The sequence below is a fragment of the Megachile rotundata genome, chromosome 1, assembly GCF_050947335.1.
Source record: "Megachile rotundata isolate GNS110a chromosome 1, iyMegRotu1, whole genome shotgun sequence".
Classification (NCBI taxonomy): Eukaryota; Metazoa; Arthropoda; class Insecta; order Hymenoptera; family Megachilidae; genus Megachile; species Megachile rotundata.
The window spans coordinates 5,326,865-5,340,819 of NC_134983.1; the positions used below are offsets into that span (position 1 = coordinate 5,326,865).

The 13,955-nt window shown below is 32.1% G+C and overlaps 1 protein-coding gene and 1 long non-coding RNA gene across 2 annotated transcripts in view; both read right to left on the reverse strand.

The window, feature by feature from the left end:
* LOC100874918 (mind bomb 1) overlaps positions 1 to 13,955 on the reverse strand; it is a 488,386-nt gene that overhangs the window by 23,406 nt on the left and 451,025 nt on the right. The gene's annotated exons all lie outside the window — the stretch shown is intronic.
* Positions 850 to 3,020, reverse strand: LOC143264812 (uncharacterized). Its single transcript, XR_013038775.1, has 3 exons — positions 1,539 to 3,020; positions 1,224 to 1,378; positions 850 to 1,129 (listed from the first exon to the last, which is right to left on the reverse strand). It is a non-coding gene; the product is annotated as an uncharacterized LOC143264812 (long non-coding RNA).

Genomic DNA, 13,955 nt, shown 5'->3' on the forward strand with positions numbered 1-13,955 from the left:
GTGTTCCTTGTCTCATCGGCCAGGTGGCAGAGGAATGGGACCTCCTTCCTCCCGGCTCTCTCCCTCCAGTTCGCAGGAATTTGCGCTTTGATGAAATCTCCGTCTCGCTCTGGTATCGAAAAGCATTTAAACGTTGTCTACCCCCTTCGTCTACTTTCAGCGCCTTCAGCGTCTTTCCGGCTACCTTTTTTCCCGCCACCTGTCCCCCACCTTCGATCGGCCACCTTGCGATACTTTTCTTCAGGTTCCTTTGTTGTATCATCGCCACTAGCACCTGGTAGCCTGCATACCTCACGATATTCCTTGTTTGCTCGTTTTTCTTCGCGCATTCGTCAACCCTCTTTCTGCAGCGGACACTCCTATCCGATTTTCTCTTCGAGTTTTTCTCCAATGAACGAGGCTTCGACTCTTTAACACTGTTTGCTCGCTCTCTTCGGGAAAGACTCGACTGGAAACTGCGAGCCTGGATCAAGTAATCCTCTTGCTTCTTCTTTGGGATTACTTGGTGAGTCGTTTTGTTTCGAATCGTTTCTGTGTACCTTCGCGTGCTGGGTATAAATGGTCACGAGAGCGTTATAGGCTTTAACACTGATGGGATGATTTGTGATAAAAGTAGAAATATTAAAGTTCGATGTACTTATATAATCATAATGTTGTGAAGAAATTTGCGATTAAAATATTAAAAAAATGTACTAATACCTTCGAATTAATTTAAAGATGAAACAGAGAAGGTATGAATAAGTAAATTGTATTAATGAACAAAATAAGCTATTACATAACTCAGTAAATATAAAAATGTATACCCACCTCCATATACTTAAATATCAAACAATGTATTAATCTTAATACGCAATATATAGTATATGTATATTAATACTAACAATAGGTAAAATATTAATGTCGAGATTAATATTACAAAATGTAAAGGAGTTTCGATATTTCTAAAACAAACATTGTTGCACAGCTTATGAAATTATTAATATTATTTTACTATGATCAAAAGTGATCGGTAACTTTATTTTATTATATTTATATAGTATTAGCTGCGTGCTTCAAATGTTTCCCGTCAAAAAGAATTTCGTTTTCAACCCTCACGCGACTTCGACTTTTCCGGCAAGGAGCAGCTCGCCTGAAAAATGTGGAAGCGCAAATATTTAAGTATAATTTTCAGCGTAAGGCAGAGTATACACTCTTCGAGGGTACTTGTCGTCTCCCGTTCTGACCTCGAAGTTATAAAAATTACGGAACGACAAGACTCCTGTCCCTTCTTACAGCAAACCTTGTCTTGCAATTATGTAAACGCGCTCTTCAAGGAAACTCCATTATCCGTCTCGTTAAAATTTCAGCAGGAAGTTAAAAAGAACGTTTTACACACTCCCTGCAAGTAAATGAATTTACAATTTTTAAATTTTCGCTCAGGTACTATCAATATGTATTACGTGATAAATGTAGTTATATAAGCATGCAGTTTAACAATTTTGTTGATGCTGTGGAATATATTTTTAAATTTTGTATTAGAAAAGAATGTTACCACATACATATATTTCTGACATATGTATACATTTCGATGTGTGTTTTATTCCCTTTTGCTGTACAATGTAGAAATGTGATGTTATTAATCATTACAAGTCTCTCGTTTTTAAGTTAAGAAGTTTTAGGACGTTGAAATTCCAACGGTGATAGTGCCAAATATAAAAATTTGTAAACTCTCAACTTATCAAATTGCAAATGTTTAAATTTTCAAATTACAAAATTCCTGAAGTACCAAATCTTCAAATCTACAAATTTCTAAATGTTCAAATTCTCAAATTACCGAAGTCAGAAATTCAGATATGCCTGAGTTCCTAAACGTTCAAATCTCCGAGCTCCCATATTTCCAAATCTTCGAATGTCCAAATCTATGAATTTTTAAATCTCTAAATTTACACATTGCTAAATTATCAAATTTCCAAATTTTTTCATTTCAAAGTCTACAAATTCCCAAATCTCCAAATTTCTCAGTTTCCATATCTCCAAAAGTCCAAAGTCTTAAATTCTCAAATTCTGAGTGTCTCAGTCTTCAAATCTGCAAATTTCAACTCCCTAAATCTCTCAGTTTCAAAATCTCCAAATCTGCGAATTCCCAAATTCTCAAATTTTCATAACTCCAAATCCTCAAATTCCCAAATATCAAAAATTTGAAGTCTTCAAAATTACCAAGTCCTCAAATCCTCAAATCCTCAAATTCTCAAATCCTCAAATCTTCAAATCTTCAAATCTTCAAATCTTCAAATCTCCAAATCTCCAAATTTTCAAAATTGCAAAAACACCAAATTCTCAAATCCCTGAATCTTGAACAAAATTTCAAATATTCAAAATTACCAAATCTCCAAATTACAAATCCTCATATCTCCAAATCTTCAAACCTTCAAAACTGTCAAATCTTCAAATTCAAAATCCCTAAATGCTCATATCCCTAAATCACCAAATCTCGAAATCACATCAATCCATTACAAATCTCTAAATCTCCAAATCCCCATATCTCCACATCACCACATCCCGAAATTCCCAAATCCTCAAATTCCAAAATTTGCATATTTCCAATAGTCACACTTACCCATAAGAAACGTGAAACAATGACACTAGTACAATAAAGAAGCTTGGAATAGTTTAGACAAAAATCGTGTTCGCAGCAATGGTCGAATTACCATATACAGTGATTTTTTCAATATACCTGCTGTATATAAACGAAAAGGTGCTACGTTAAAAGCGTTAGAATGAAAACGAGTGTGTTGGGTGTGGTGTACATTACGATGGAACGAATAAAACCAGATGACTGGATGAAAGGTATTGATTGTGAACACTGGTTACATGAAAGCTGCATGAAGTACTTATAAAAATCGTTATAGATATTGCGCTAAAAAAAAAAAAACGAAATTACAAATAAAACGTAAAGTATTGTAACAGCAATGTAGTTTTGTTGAACAAGAATAGTCATATTTTATCCTTGTTACAGAATTTCGTTCGCGAAGTAAATTTTTTAATTTGCTTTCATTCAACTTCAATTTTATTAAATTTATTTTCAAGTTCTATTTTTGAGATTACTTTCAAAATACATTTTGAAGTTTTCTTTCAACTTCAACTTTGTTAAATTTATTTTTAAGTTAAATTTTTAAGTGCACGCTCAAGATCCTTGTTTAAGTGCACTTTCAAGGTAAATTTTTAAGTGTACTTGCAAGTAATTTTTTAAATTTATTCCCAACTTAAATTTTCAAGTTTAAATCAAATTTTTAAGTTGATTCGTAAATTAAAATGAATGATTGTTCGCTTCTAATCGCTAGTTGACCTCATGTTACCAAATTACAGCAAGAATTCTGTAAAAATTTTCGAATAGAGGTAGCATTCGATCTGCCATCATTTTCAGACGCTCTTCTGAATAGGAACAAGCGGCAGAATATAATATTCGAAATACATAATACGCCTGGAACTACTGGCTCCTATTTATAGGCGGGAGGGGTAGCGGCTGCTTGAATATTCGCAAGAAGGTTATCATTACCCTTCCTGCTGAATATCGAAAAATCGTCTTGAATTCAGGAACGAGCGTAATAACACGAAGGAAACGTAGCTACGAGAGATTCTGCTGGAGGAAAGCGGAAACGAAGAAGAAACTCGCTCGAGCCAAGCATCATGCGAGATGAACGAGCAAATAACTTTATTTAAGAAAACCGCTCCAAACGCATGCAACCAGGATGGTGGCAGAATTCAATTACGTAGAAACACGAATGGAAATGCATGTAGGGTTTTACGGATATCATTTCGAGCGTAAATTTATAGAAAAATATTTTTTTCACGGGACAACGCACCTTACCAAACTGCGACCTTTCGTTCATTTATGGTTCATTTTGTACATTTACTATTATGCATTTATATTCTTATAATCATAGCAACAATATACAGAGATCATGCATATTAGTGTATTCAAGAGTTATTCAATTCTTGCATATGAAATGACAGGTTTGGAAATGTTAAGCTAATTTGCTAAATTGCTAAATAATTTGCTACTTATACAAAGTGTTATCAAATTGTTGCAGACTCTTGATATGAATGTTGCTTTCTACTTGAGGTGCTAATATGTTTATACAGCCATTTTGATGGAACATTATACTTCAAACTGATGTAAGTGCTATTTTGTGGTATTTTCATGACACCAAATTCTGTAGCATGCTTTCAAATCTTTTACGTATACATATGTCTTGACCTAATATAAGATAGATTTTTTTACTGAACAATTTTTATGCTAAATATTATTGAACGAATCACGTAATCATTTTTATCAAATTTATTTTTATGTAAGCTATAAGTAGATATAATATTGATATTTAAAAATATTATGTCACTAATTTGTGTAATATTTTCTGTTTCGAATTTGCTCACCGTATTCCGTAACTAAAGATCAGTTATTTTATATTCGGGGTCTTATTGAAGGGTTTATGCAGAAATTTTCATAAAATTTTAAGCTTCAAACTGATATGCCATAAAAGAAGTTGTACTATTATTATGAAGGAAGGAGAGCAGCGATAAAGGGCAAGGTAAAAAAATACCAGTATTCCTCTAGTAGTTACAACGTTCGTGTTCACTGATGTGTATTAACGACATGCCCTGTGAAAGTTTAGTCAATATGAAGTCAGACTTTAATATCGACTAAACTCGAGTCACTTTTAGAATCGAAAATATTCTACTTACAGTAAAATATAATACTATAAAATTAAAATATAATACTATAATATAATTAAGGATTATTTTAGTTATTACTTACCCATACTGAAATGATAGTTAGTTTCTTTGTTTAATGATAGTTTGCTTCTTACCTGTAACAAACGTGAAACAAAATTACTAGTACAGTGATTATGGTGCAAAAAGATATTGGATCACATAAAAGAAAAATAACAGACGATAACGCTGAGGGATAAATACATTTCAATTGCTTTCTATTTAACAGTTGATTAATTAACTTATCACTTCTCGTTTATCTATTCATTCTTTAATTAATTTATCACTTTTTATTACTTTATTAATTAATTCATCGATTTGTCACTTTTCAATCATTTATCAATTTTAAGTAATCGATTGAATCAATGTTTGCAATTTTCGTGACATACATTAAATTATATTAATACAAATATAAATACAAAGAATTGTTGAATAATTCAGACATGTTTTTCTTCCATCTCATTGTTTAGTCTTTCGCATAAACTAATATTTTTCTATCATTAATTGCAACAATTGCCTATTTCATGTTTATACATCACATGTATAACACTATAGGTTTATATAAAAAATACTTATTTCAAATTATTATATTAAATCAAATGTCATCTTTTCGTGTAAAGAGCCTCGCCATTTAACGATGCACTCGTGATGCACTCCCAGTTCAAAAGCGATAAATCTTACTCGAATTTGTAATACTCTTCAATCCGAAGTTTAAATCCATTTACAGTTTACATAGTCAAGGGTCGCTGACTACAGCACTGACATAACACTCTCCCTTTTTTTATTTGTTTCAATACTGCAGCAGTGTGCAGCTAATGCTGACTGACGCATCCGACGAATAAATCATATGGCAAGGGATTAAACACTCGCTGCATGTGTTGCAAATGGCAAACACTATTTACTAAATCCAGCAAGCGATTTTCTCTGCATGACAAGGTTACCGAAGTAGTTCTCGAGCCGTATTCCGAATTCACAATCACGAATCGCTTATTAACTGACACTCGCAGAAAAGACGTTTCCATATTACAGCGGGATAGTTAGTGCTGACTAATGCATCCGACAAATATGTCGTACAAGGGGTACCCATTTTAATCTGTGATATTAAATCGAATGCCTGAGTCACCTTTCGAGTACAGCAGATTAATTAATTTTAAACGGAGCAGTGCGGAATCTGGGTCACGCCTAAACGCTAAATACTAAAAAGGAAGATAGAGTGTAACAAGGGGATCGTCGAGAAATGAGGTTAGCAGGACAAGGGGTTAAAATATCTCCGAAACTATAAGACAAATGGGCAGTGTAGCCGGGCCACAGGTATTCAGGGCATGTTCACGTACCCCCGATATACGTGCACGTCCCCGCCATAGAGTTCGGTGAACGTGAGATTGTAATTCAGAAACGCTTGTCATTCGTGCATTTTCCGGTACGAATGCACGTGCCAGCTAACCGCTGCCGGGACGAGTATCAAGCGGCACGGCAATACCATTAATGCACGATGACGAGCCACAGAGAAATTGATCGAACGATCAGCTTTGCAATAAACGCCGCGTTTCGCGTCGGGAATAACCGCGACCGAGATCGAGAGCACCGTGAGCAATATCGAAACGCGATATAATGCATAACCATTCGACTACGTGAACTTCCCAATTTTTCTATCAGATAAAATTCTCTTCGACTTCTTGTAATCTTTGTTACATCCCTTTGGGCCTTTGTTTCATATATCTTTGTTATGTCTCTTTACATCTCTTATGTCTTTTTGTACGTTTGGTATGTCTCTTTATGTCTCTGTTGGGGACATCCACATTTTTATCACATCTTTTAGCATCTTTGCTGTGCCTCTGTTGCATCTATTCACATCTTTGTTACATCCCTTTGTATTTTTGTAACATCTCTTTGTATCTCTTTTATATCTTTAGATCTTTTACATCTTCATGTTCCTTTGTATCTATATTACGTTCTTTTGTATCTTTGTTACAAACGTCTATGTCTTTATTGCATTGCTTTGTGTAGGTATACATTATCTATAGGAATTAACTATACTAGTTAGTTGCCTATTTTATGGATTTGATTACGTTATTCTACGATAGGTGACAGTGACAGAAAATTATGCATACTGTACAGGAATGTCGGTTTCGAAGAATATACAGCTTATGACTTATTCAGGAATGATGGTCAGATGTAACATGCGAATATCTTTACATTCCTACATTACGTAAGGAGCTATAGTGTTCTTATTTTCGTTGACCTCTCTGGATCGTTAGTTCACATTCTGTGCCAATAGCAAACGCTCATCCATCTTTTAGCCGATGCTGCCCAATGTAGCTTGATTTTGACGATGTTGCAGTCTACGTGGCCAAAACCGATCAGGCCATAACACCCTGGGCAAGGATTTTAGGATTGTAAGGGTTTATTTTCAGTAAAATAAACAAAACATTAAGGTTGTAAGGAGGAACATGTATGAACTATTTACCATAAAAAAACACTAAATCGTATTATTTTAGATTGCTTAATAAACTTACGAGAACATTACCTTCAGAATACAAACATTTGTCGAATTATTTTTCATTTCTCATCTCCATAAAAATTGAAATATATGAAAGTGTCTTTAATTTTTCTGCGTTGATTCTGTAATTTATTTCTGTAATTTATTCTGGAAACTCACATGTTGCACCAAAAATTAATTTATAGCTTTCTGTAACGTTGATCCCTCTTTTCTATAATACTTTTCAGCTACATTTTTTACACGGAATACGTAAAAATAGTTCGCCTTTGTAAAAAAAGAGATCCAACAACTGGATTAAATTTCGCTCCACATACGAAGACTTACGACAGATTTTGAAACGTGTGTTGCTGGGTTAAAATAAGAATTGTATATCCCGTCGCTTTGGCAGGTTTGATTGTTCTAGCGTTAACCGGTCGTTATTTTCACACTTTGTTTCGTGTGGAATGCACCTACCCTTTGATCTCTCCAAATGTCATCCCCTTGTTCAAAATTTTCTATGTGCGTTGTGACCATACTTTACACTTTATTCACCCTTGCAACAATAACCAAAATATTCATGATTGTTTTATAGTCAAAGCTCCCGCACTTTAAACGTTTTGTTTAACAAAAGAATATTCCCTCTTTTTTTCAATTTTAAATCACAGATTATTCATCATTGGGAGAACATTGGATAGGTGTTTTATTATTCATTATACGCCAAAATTTCGATTTTTGCATGTTTAATGATTTTATTAAGGTTATAGTTTATTTACATGCGCTCGAAAAATTAAAAAATTTAAAATTTAAAATTAATTTTGCATTTACAACATTAATATTCTACAAATTACGAGGTATTTATTGAACTGAATTGTGTACTTTTGTATTGAGAGCCAAATTCTGCGATTTGACAGAAAGATGTAAAAATGTAATTTACTTTCAAAATATTAATTGTTACTTTTTCGTTTGACTTAATTTGTTGTTACGAGACTTTTCGTTGTATACTTAATATTAGAATTAGATATTTTTATAAAATAATATACCAAGTTGCAAAAATTTACTTCAGTGAAAATTCTATGAACAATTTTTCAACACCTGATTTCGTTACAAAATTTCAATTATCTTAAATCTTCGCACTCGAAGATAATTTTATTGTTTGCAAACAGCAACATTAAAATATTAATTAAAATGTAAAATGAGTTCTTTTGAGGTTATTATTTCTCTATTAATAATTCCCACTATTGTCTATTTCACTATGTTTATCCATCACATGAACACTATCATAGAATTAATTAACTAGTTAACTGTGGCGATCTTTTTGCAAAGCGTGAACCGTGTGTGTCGCGATAATCAAGCGATGACGAGTTAGCTCTCAAGAATTTATGAATCCATTTCAAATCATGTACACTTTTTATTTGCTTATTTCATTTCGTGTTGACCTCTAAACATTTTAAAAATATTACAATTTACGAATATAATTTAGTTTTCTCCAAAATTACAATTTAAATATCAAATTGTAACAAAATTTTACGCATGACGGATATAGTCGTCATGACACAAAATTCTACCACATCTCCATGACGGATATAGTTGTCAAACACACTTAACTGGTTAAATAATGTTTATTTCATATTATTGTATTAAATCGAATGACGCCTGAGAGGTACTTCTCGAGCGCAAAGGGTTAATAATATTTTACACATGTATTGTTTCGATACACCATGAAATAAACAAAAAATCATCCTCAGAATATTCAATCTCCACATTTGACTCCTGTTAACAACCACCGTATCACTGTACTATCTGGACCCAACAGACCTTGCGTAAACATCAACACCTCACAACACTTCAACCAAAAGCATAGAAATAATAAAATAGTAAACTATAGCAACAAAATATGAAATACTACATAAAAATAATGATTCCAGTTTCTCATAAACCAGCGGCTAAAAATGTGAAAAAAAAGTAAAATCAAAAAATATCGTTCCAATTAGGTCGTAAGACACTTACGAGTCTCTTGCACCATCGATCCGGAGCAGTGGGAAGCTCGCGTGTGTTCTACTTAGAAAATTAGAAAATTTTGATGAGGTGTCAAGCGGAAGTTGGATAGGACATGGTGGAAAGCAGAGAGACGGAAGATATCTCGGAGCTCATAAGTTCAGGGGCACGGCTGAGCCTGTGGGATTGCACGTGCTGTCACGTGCCGACGAGTTGTATCGATATTAACGACGACAAGTTGAGACCACGCATCGTGGACACGCGATCCCGACAGTCACGGAGATTACTTTTTTCCTGGACGTCGTACAAACAGCATAATTATTCCCGCGACACGTTCCACTCTCGATAAACTGTAATCTGATGATGTTTTTCAAATCGTTGTTTTAGCAAAAACGATCGCGTAATCGTTCTTCTCGATTTTTACTACGTTTTCTGTGCACTGGTTTTTAGAGACGATAAAAATTCAACACACTGATAAAATCATTTGTTATTATTGACGTTCAAACGGTAGGTGGGAATTAAGGGTCAGCTTTAATAACCGAATACACTACGTAAGATTTTTAGTTACTCTGGCGGAAAATTAACCCCTTAAAACAACGTGTTACACTCGTGACGCACACTGCAGTTCAAATGTGATAAACTAGCCTCGTATTTTCACTGCAATTTTGGGTTCAATTCTAATTATAATCTGTATAATCAAAAATTGCTGAATGCGTAATGTACCAAACATTTTAACTTTTTTCGGTTGTTTGTATGTTGTAGGCATAAGTATCTGTGCAGCTATCCAGAAAATTGTAGGTTAAGAGGTTAACACTAAACCTACCAGCATGTAATGCGTACTTAACTTGAAATTAAAATGAAGTTAAAAAATAAATAAACACACGACGAAACATAAATTAGTACACACATTTATTCTTTATTTTGACGATCAATGCTGATTTCAAGGAACGTACTTTAACAAAATGTGTACCTTATAATGAAAAACTTGTGGAGCATTTGACCGGTTTGATAGTTTTGTTGATAAGCTTTGTTTATGTTTCATACAATGGACAATACTAAAAAGTATAATTCTCGCATATAAAAATACATATTCATAACCGTAGAAAATCTGAAATAATTTAATAACACAATCTGATCAAACCTGAAGCTTAAAATTTCATGAAAATGCCTACGTATTAAAAGTAATAGTGAATTGATAGCTACAATAAAATAAAAGCAGATTGAAATTCATATTGTAATTATTGATATTTCGATATACACAGAAACAAAAATTATAGGTGTCATAAACGTCTTCCGTATTATCTGAAGCAAATTAAAGCACGAACCACCTACGTACGCATATCTAACTGCTTGCTCGGCACTTTGAATTTATCGTTTCAATACACGCCAGTTTCAACGTATTCACAATCGAAATTGGAAACCAATAGCGAGGTTAAAATCGATATAACTACTTATCCCATTGAAATGCACCCATAATGAAACTCCGTTAATTAGAATAAACTTTCATTTAACATCGCGTAACATTCTTTGCCATTTCGAAATTATATCCGCTGCTCAGATTTTTGTGTTTAAGCAAATGTGCATTTGTTTCAGAAATTTTGTTACAAAAATTCGATATTTTGCGTCAAATTGACAAATTTTCGTAAAATTATTTCAAATTTTCAAGTTGTTTTTGAGCAAATATTCAATTGTATTCCACTGTTGTTAAGAGAACATTTTTAATGAATTTTGAGAAAAATATTAAAAAAATTCTTACAATAAATTAATTTTTATTTAAATGAAAATGTGACCTTTGTGAAAAAATCCCTTTCCAAGCATAAAATATATTCATACACACATATATTCATTTTGAGAAAAATGTTTAAAAAATTCTTACAATAAATTATTTTTTATTTAAATCAAAATGTTACCCTTGTGACAAATTTATCTCTTTCCAAACAAAAAATATATTCATACACGTAAAAGATAATAAATTACTCTAAATACTGGACTCATTGGAGGAATTTTCAAATATCACGGATTAACAACTTTGGGCAAAAACTGTCCAGTAAAATGTAATGAAAATTTTTCACGCGGAAAACATTTATCATTGTCAATTTCGACCATTTCCGCTATATTTTATTTTTAACATTACCGTTGTTTTATTTTTTTTTTCCATCAGTAGATCGCACGGTACGGACATAGTGATTTACATTGATCTTCTGTTAGATTTACATTTCGAGTCGATTGGTACAAGTGGAAAACAAATTTACGTTCCACACGAATCAACTGTTACAAACATCAGACGTAAATTTATTGACAGTTATAAATTAAACAGCGTTCTCCGTTTTATACAATCTTCCTCTCGAATTAAAACCGAGGTGAGCGCTGTTTTATGTTCCTAAAAGATTTAACTTGTACCATTAATCCCCTTGGTTATTTTCCATTAAAGCACTCCTTGAACACGTTCCTTACTGTTCTAAATCGAATTTCTCTTCGTTAAAAATAACATAATTAGAGGATAATTCACGGAAAGTTATTAAAATGTGTTTGCGAAAGTACATTATTTTGGAATTACAAAGAATGTAAGTAATTGCATCATTAATTCACCATTTACGTAAACGTTACTGAGAAATCAGTTTTATTAAAAACAGTAATATGTTCCATATAAACTAGCAATAAAATTAAAATTAATTTTTGTAATTAAAGTAAATGTGGTATAAATTTAAATAAAAATTTGCGAAAACAGTTTTCAATAAATTATATAGCCATCGTAACGACGTATACGGTAATTCTTATTATACATAAGCTAAGATTAACGAATCTTGTTAAAAAATTGCATAAAAAAATGCCACTTCAAAAAATTCAAGCTCGCAAGAGTTTATTCGGGTGCACGGAAAAAATTGAATTCTTCAAACCGGAGTTAACGGTTGAGTACTTTAAGGAATTAAAATGTTATGTATAAGAATATTTTATCCCAAATTTAAATTCGGTGTAAAAAAGTAATAAACAAAAATATTTGCCTTGCAGGAATTCGTCCTCTTAAACTCGATATTATTTTTAAAGTTTTAATTTAGGTTTTAAAATTACCATCCACTTCAAGTTTTAATTCAACCATTTTTGGGATTCAAAATTAAATATGAATGATCAGCTTTTTATATGTGAAATCACGCCAAGGTTTTATACCTTTGTAAATATGCTACATACGATCATATTGTACAAATTCTTATATTTTGTCAAAATATATGAATTGTAATTTTTATAATTAATGAAATTGTTAAAAATATTTCTTACCTCTTGTAATTACAATTTCTTGTAATACCTTCTCAGAATATTCTTAATTTATATTATGTAACTTTTTTTCAAATAAATTTATGAAGAGAGCAAATTGAAGTGAACTTTAAATGGAAGTAAATTTGAGTACATTAATAAATTTTAAGTAAAATAGATTCATTAAATTTACTTAGATTTATTTAAAGTGAAAGTTCAAGCAAAAATTTGCTAAATGTAAAAATGTAAGTAATTTAATGAATTTCAAGTAAAAAATCTTTATTGAATTTATTTAAAGTAAAAATTTCAGCAAAAATTCATTTGAAATTTTAAGAAACTTTAAATTTCAAAATTTCAATAAACCTTAAATTTCACTAAATCTTAAATTTCAAAATTTTAGTGAATCTTAAATTTCAAAATTTTAGCGAATTAATAAGATTTACAAATAATAATAAATTTCTTGCCACTGTTACTTAACGCGACTTGTAATGCAGGCTACAAATAACCTTTTATGGTGTTAAATGTATTAATGATGTTTCAATAACGTCAGGTTTCAACCGGATTTCCCTTTCGCAACGGAGAAAGCAAAACAGACCATCAATTAAACTACTAGTTCCCGAAAAAGTTAATTAAAGCCAGAACAAACCTCAGGATCCGAGGTACTTCGATTATCCTGGACGAAAACAAAGCCAACAAGAATCACCTGGAATGGTTCTCGAGCAAATTCCCCGCTTGTTTATCCGTCGTTCGAGAATGTGAGAATAGTCAGCTGTGAGTTGAGTGGAAATAAGTCCAGATACGTGTTGCAACACAACGAGAGCCAGGACTTGCTATAAGTGTCAAGGATGAAGATAATTGTTACGACAGTCTGATAACTTTCAATAAACAAAAACAAACTTAAATATTTAACAAGGATTTACATTCCTCTTCTACAGACATTGAAACACTAGGCAACATTTATGTTTTGAATCGTATTGTGTCACTAACATTTTACACAAAATGTATTAAGCAATTCTTGTTTTTTGCCAAACATGAATTGTATATTTTACTGTTACTACAATTGTTGAAAACGTTTCTTGACATATAATGATATAGTGTACTTATTTATACTAGTTATTTTTATTTAGATCCTCTTCTTTTAAGTCTACAAAAATATATTAAAATTCAAAAATAAATATATGCAAAATATATGAAGTTACTTTGTTCAGATATGTTAATAAAAAGAGAGAGATTCTGATCTAAAAATAACCCTCAAATATGGTCAAATTTTAAACGATAAATTAGAACACAGTGCAGAAATGCATCCTATGCTCTGTAAATATTTTGCATGACTCTCAAAGATGCACAAATTGAAATAATTATAAAAAATTGCAGTAATGCATCAGTTAGAGTAGAATCAATTTGCTCCATGGTGATATACAACACAAAACAATTTCAGCGAATAGCTATTCCCTAATTTATTTTCTGTGTATTTTCTTCCCTC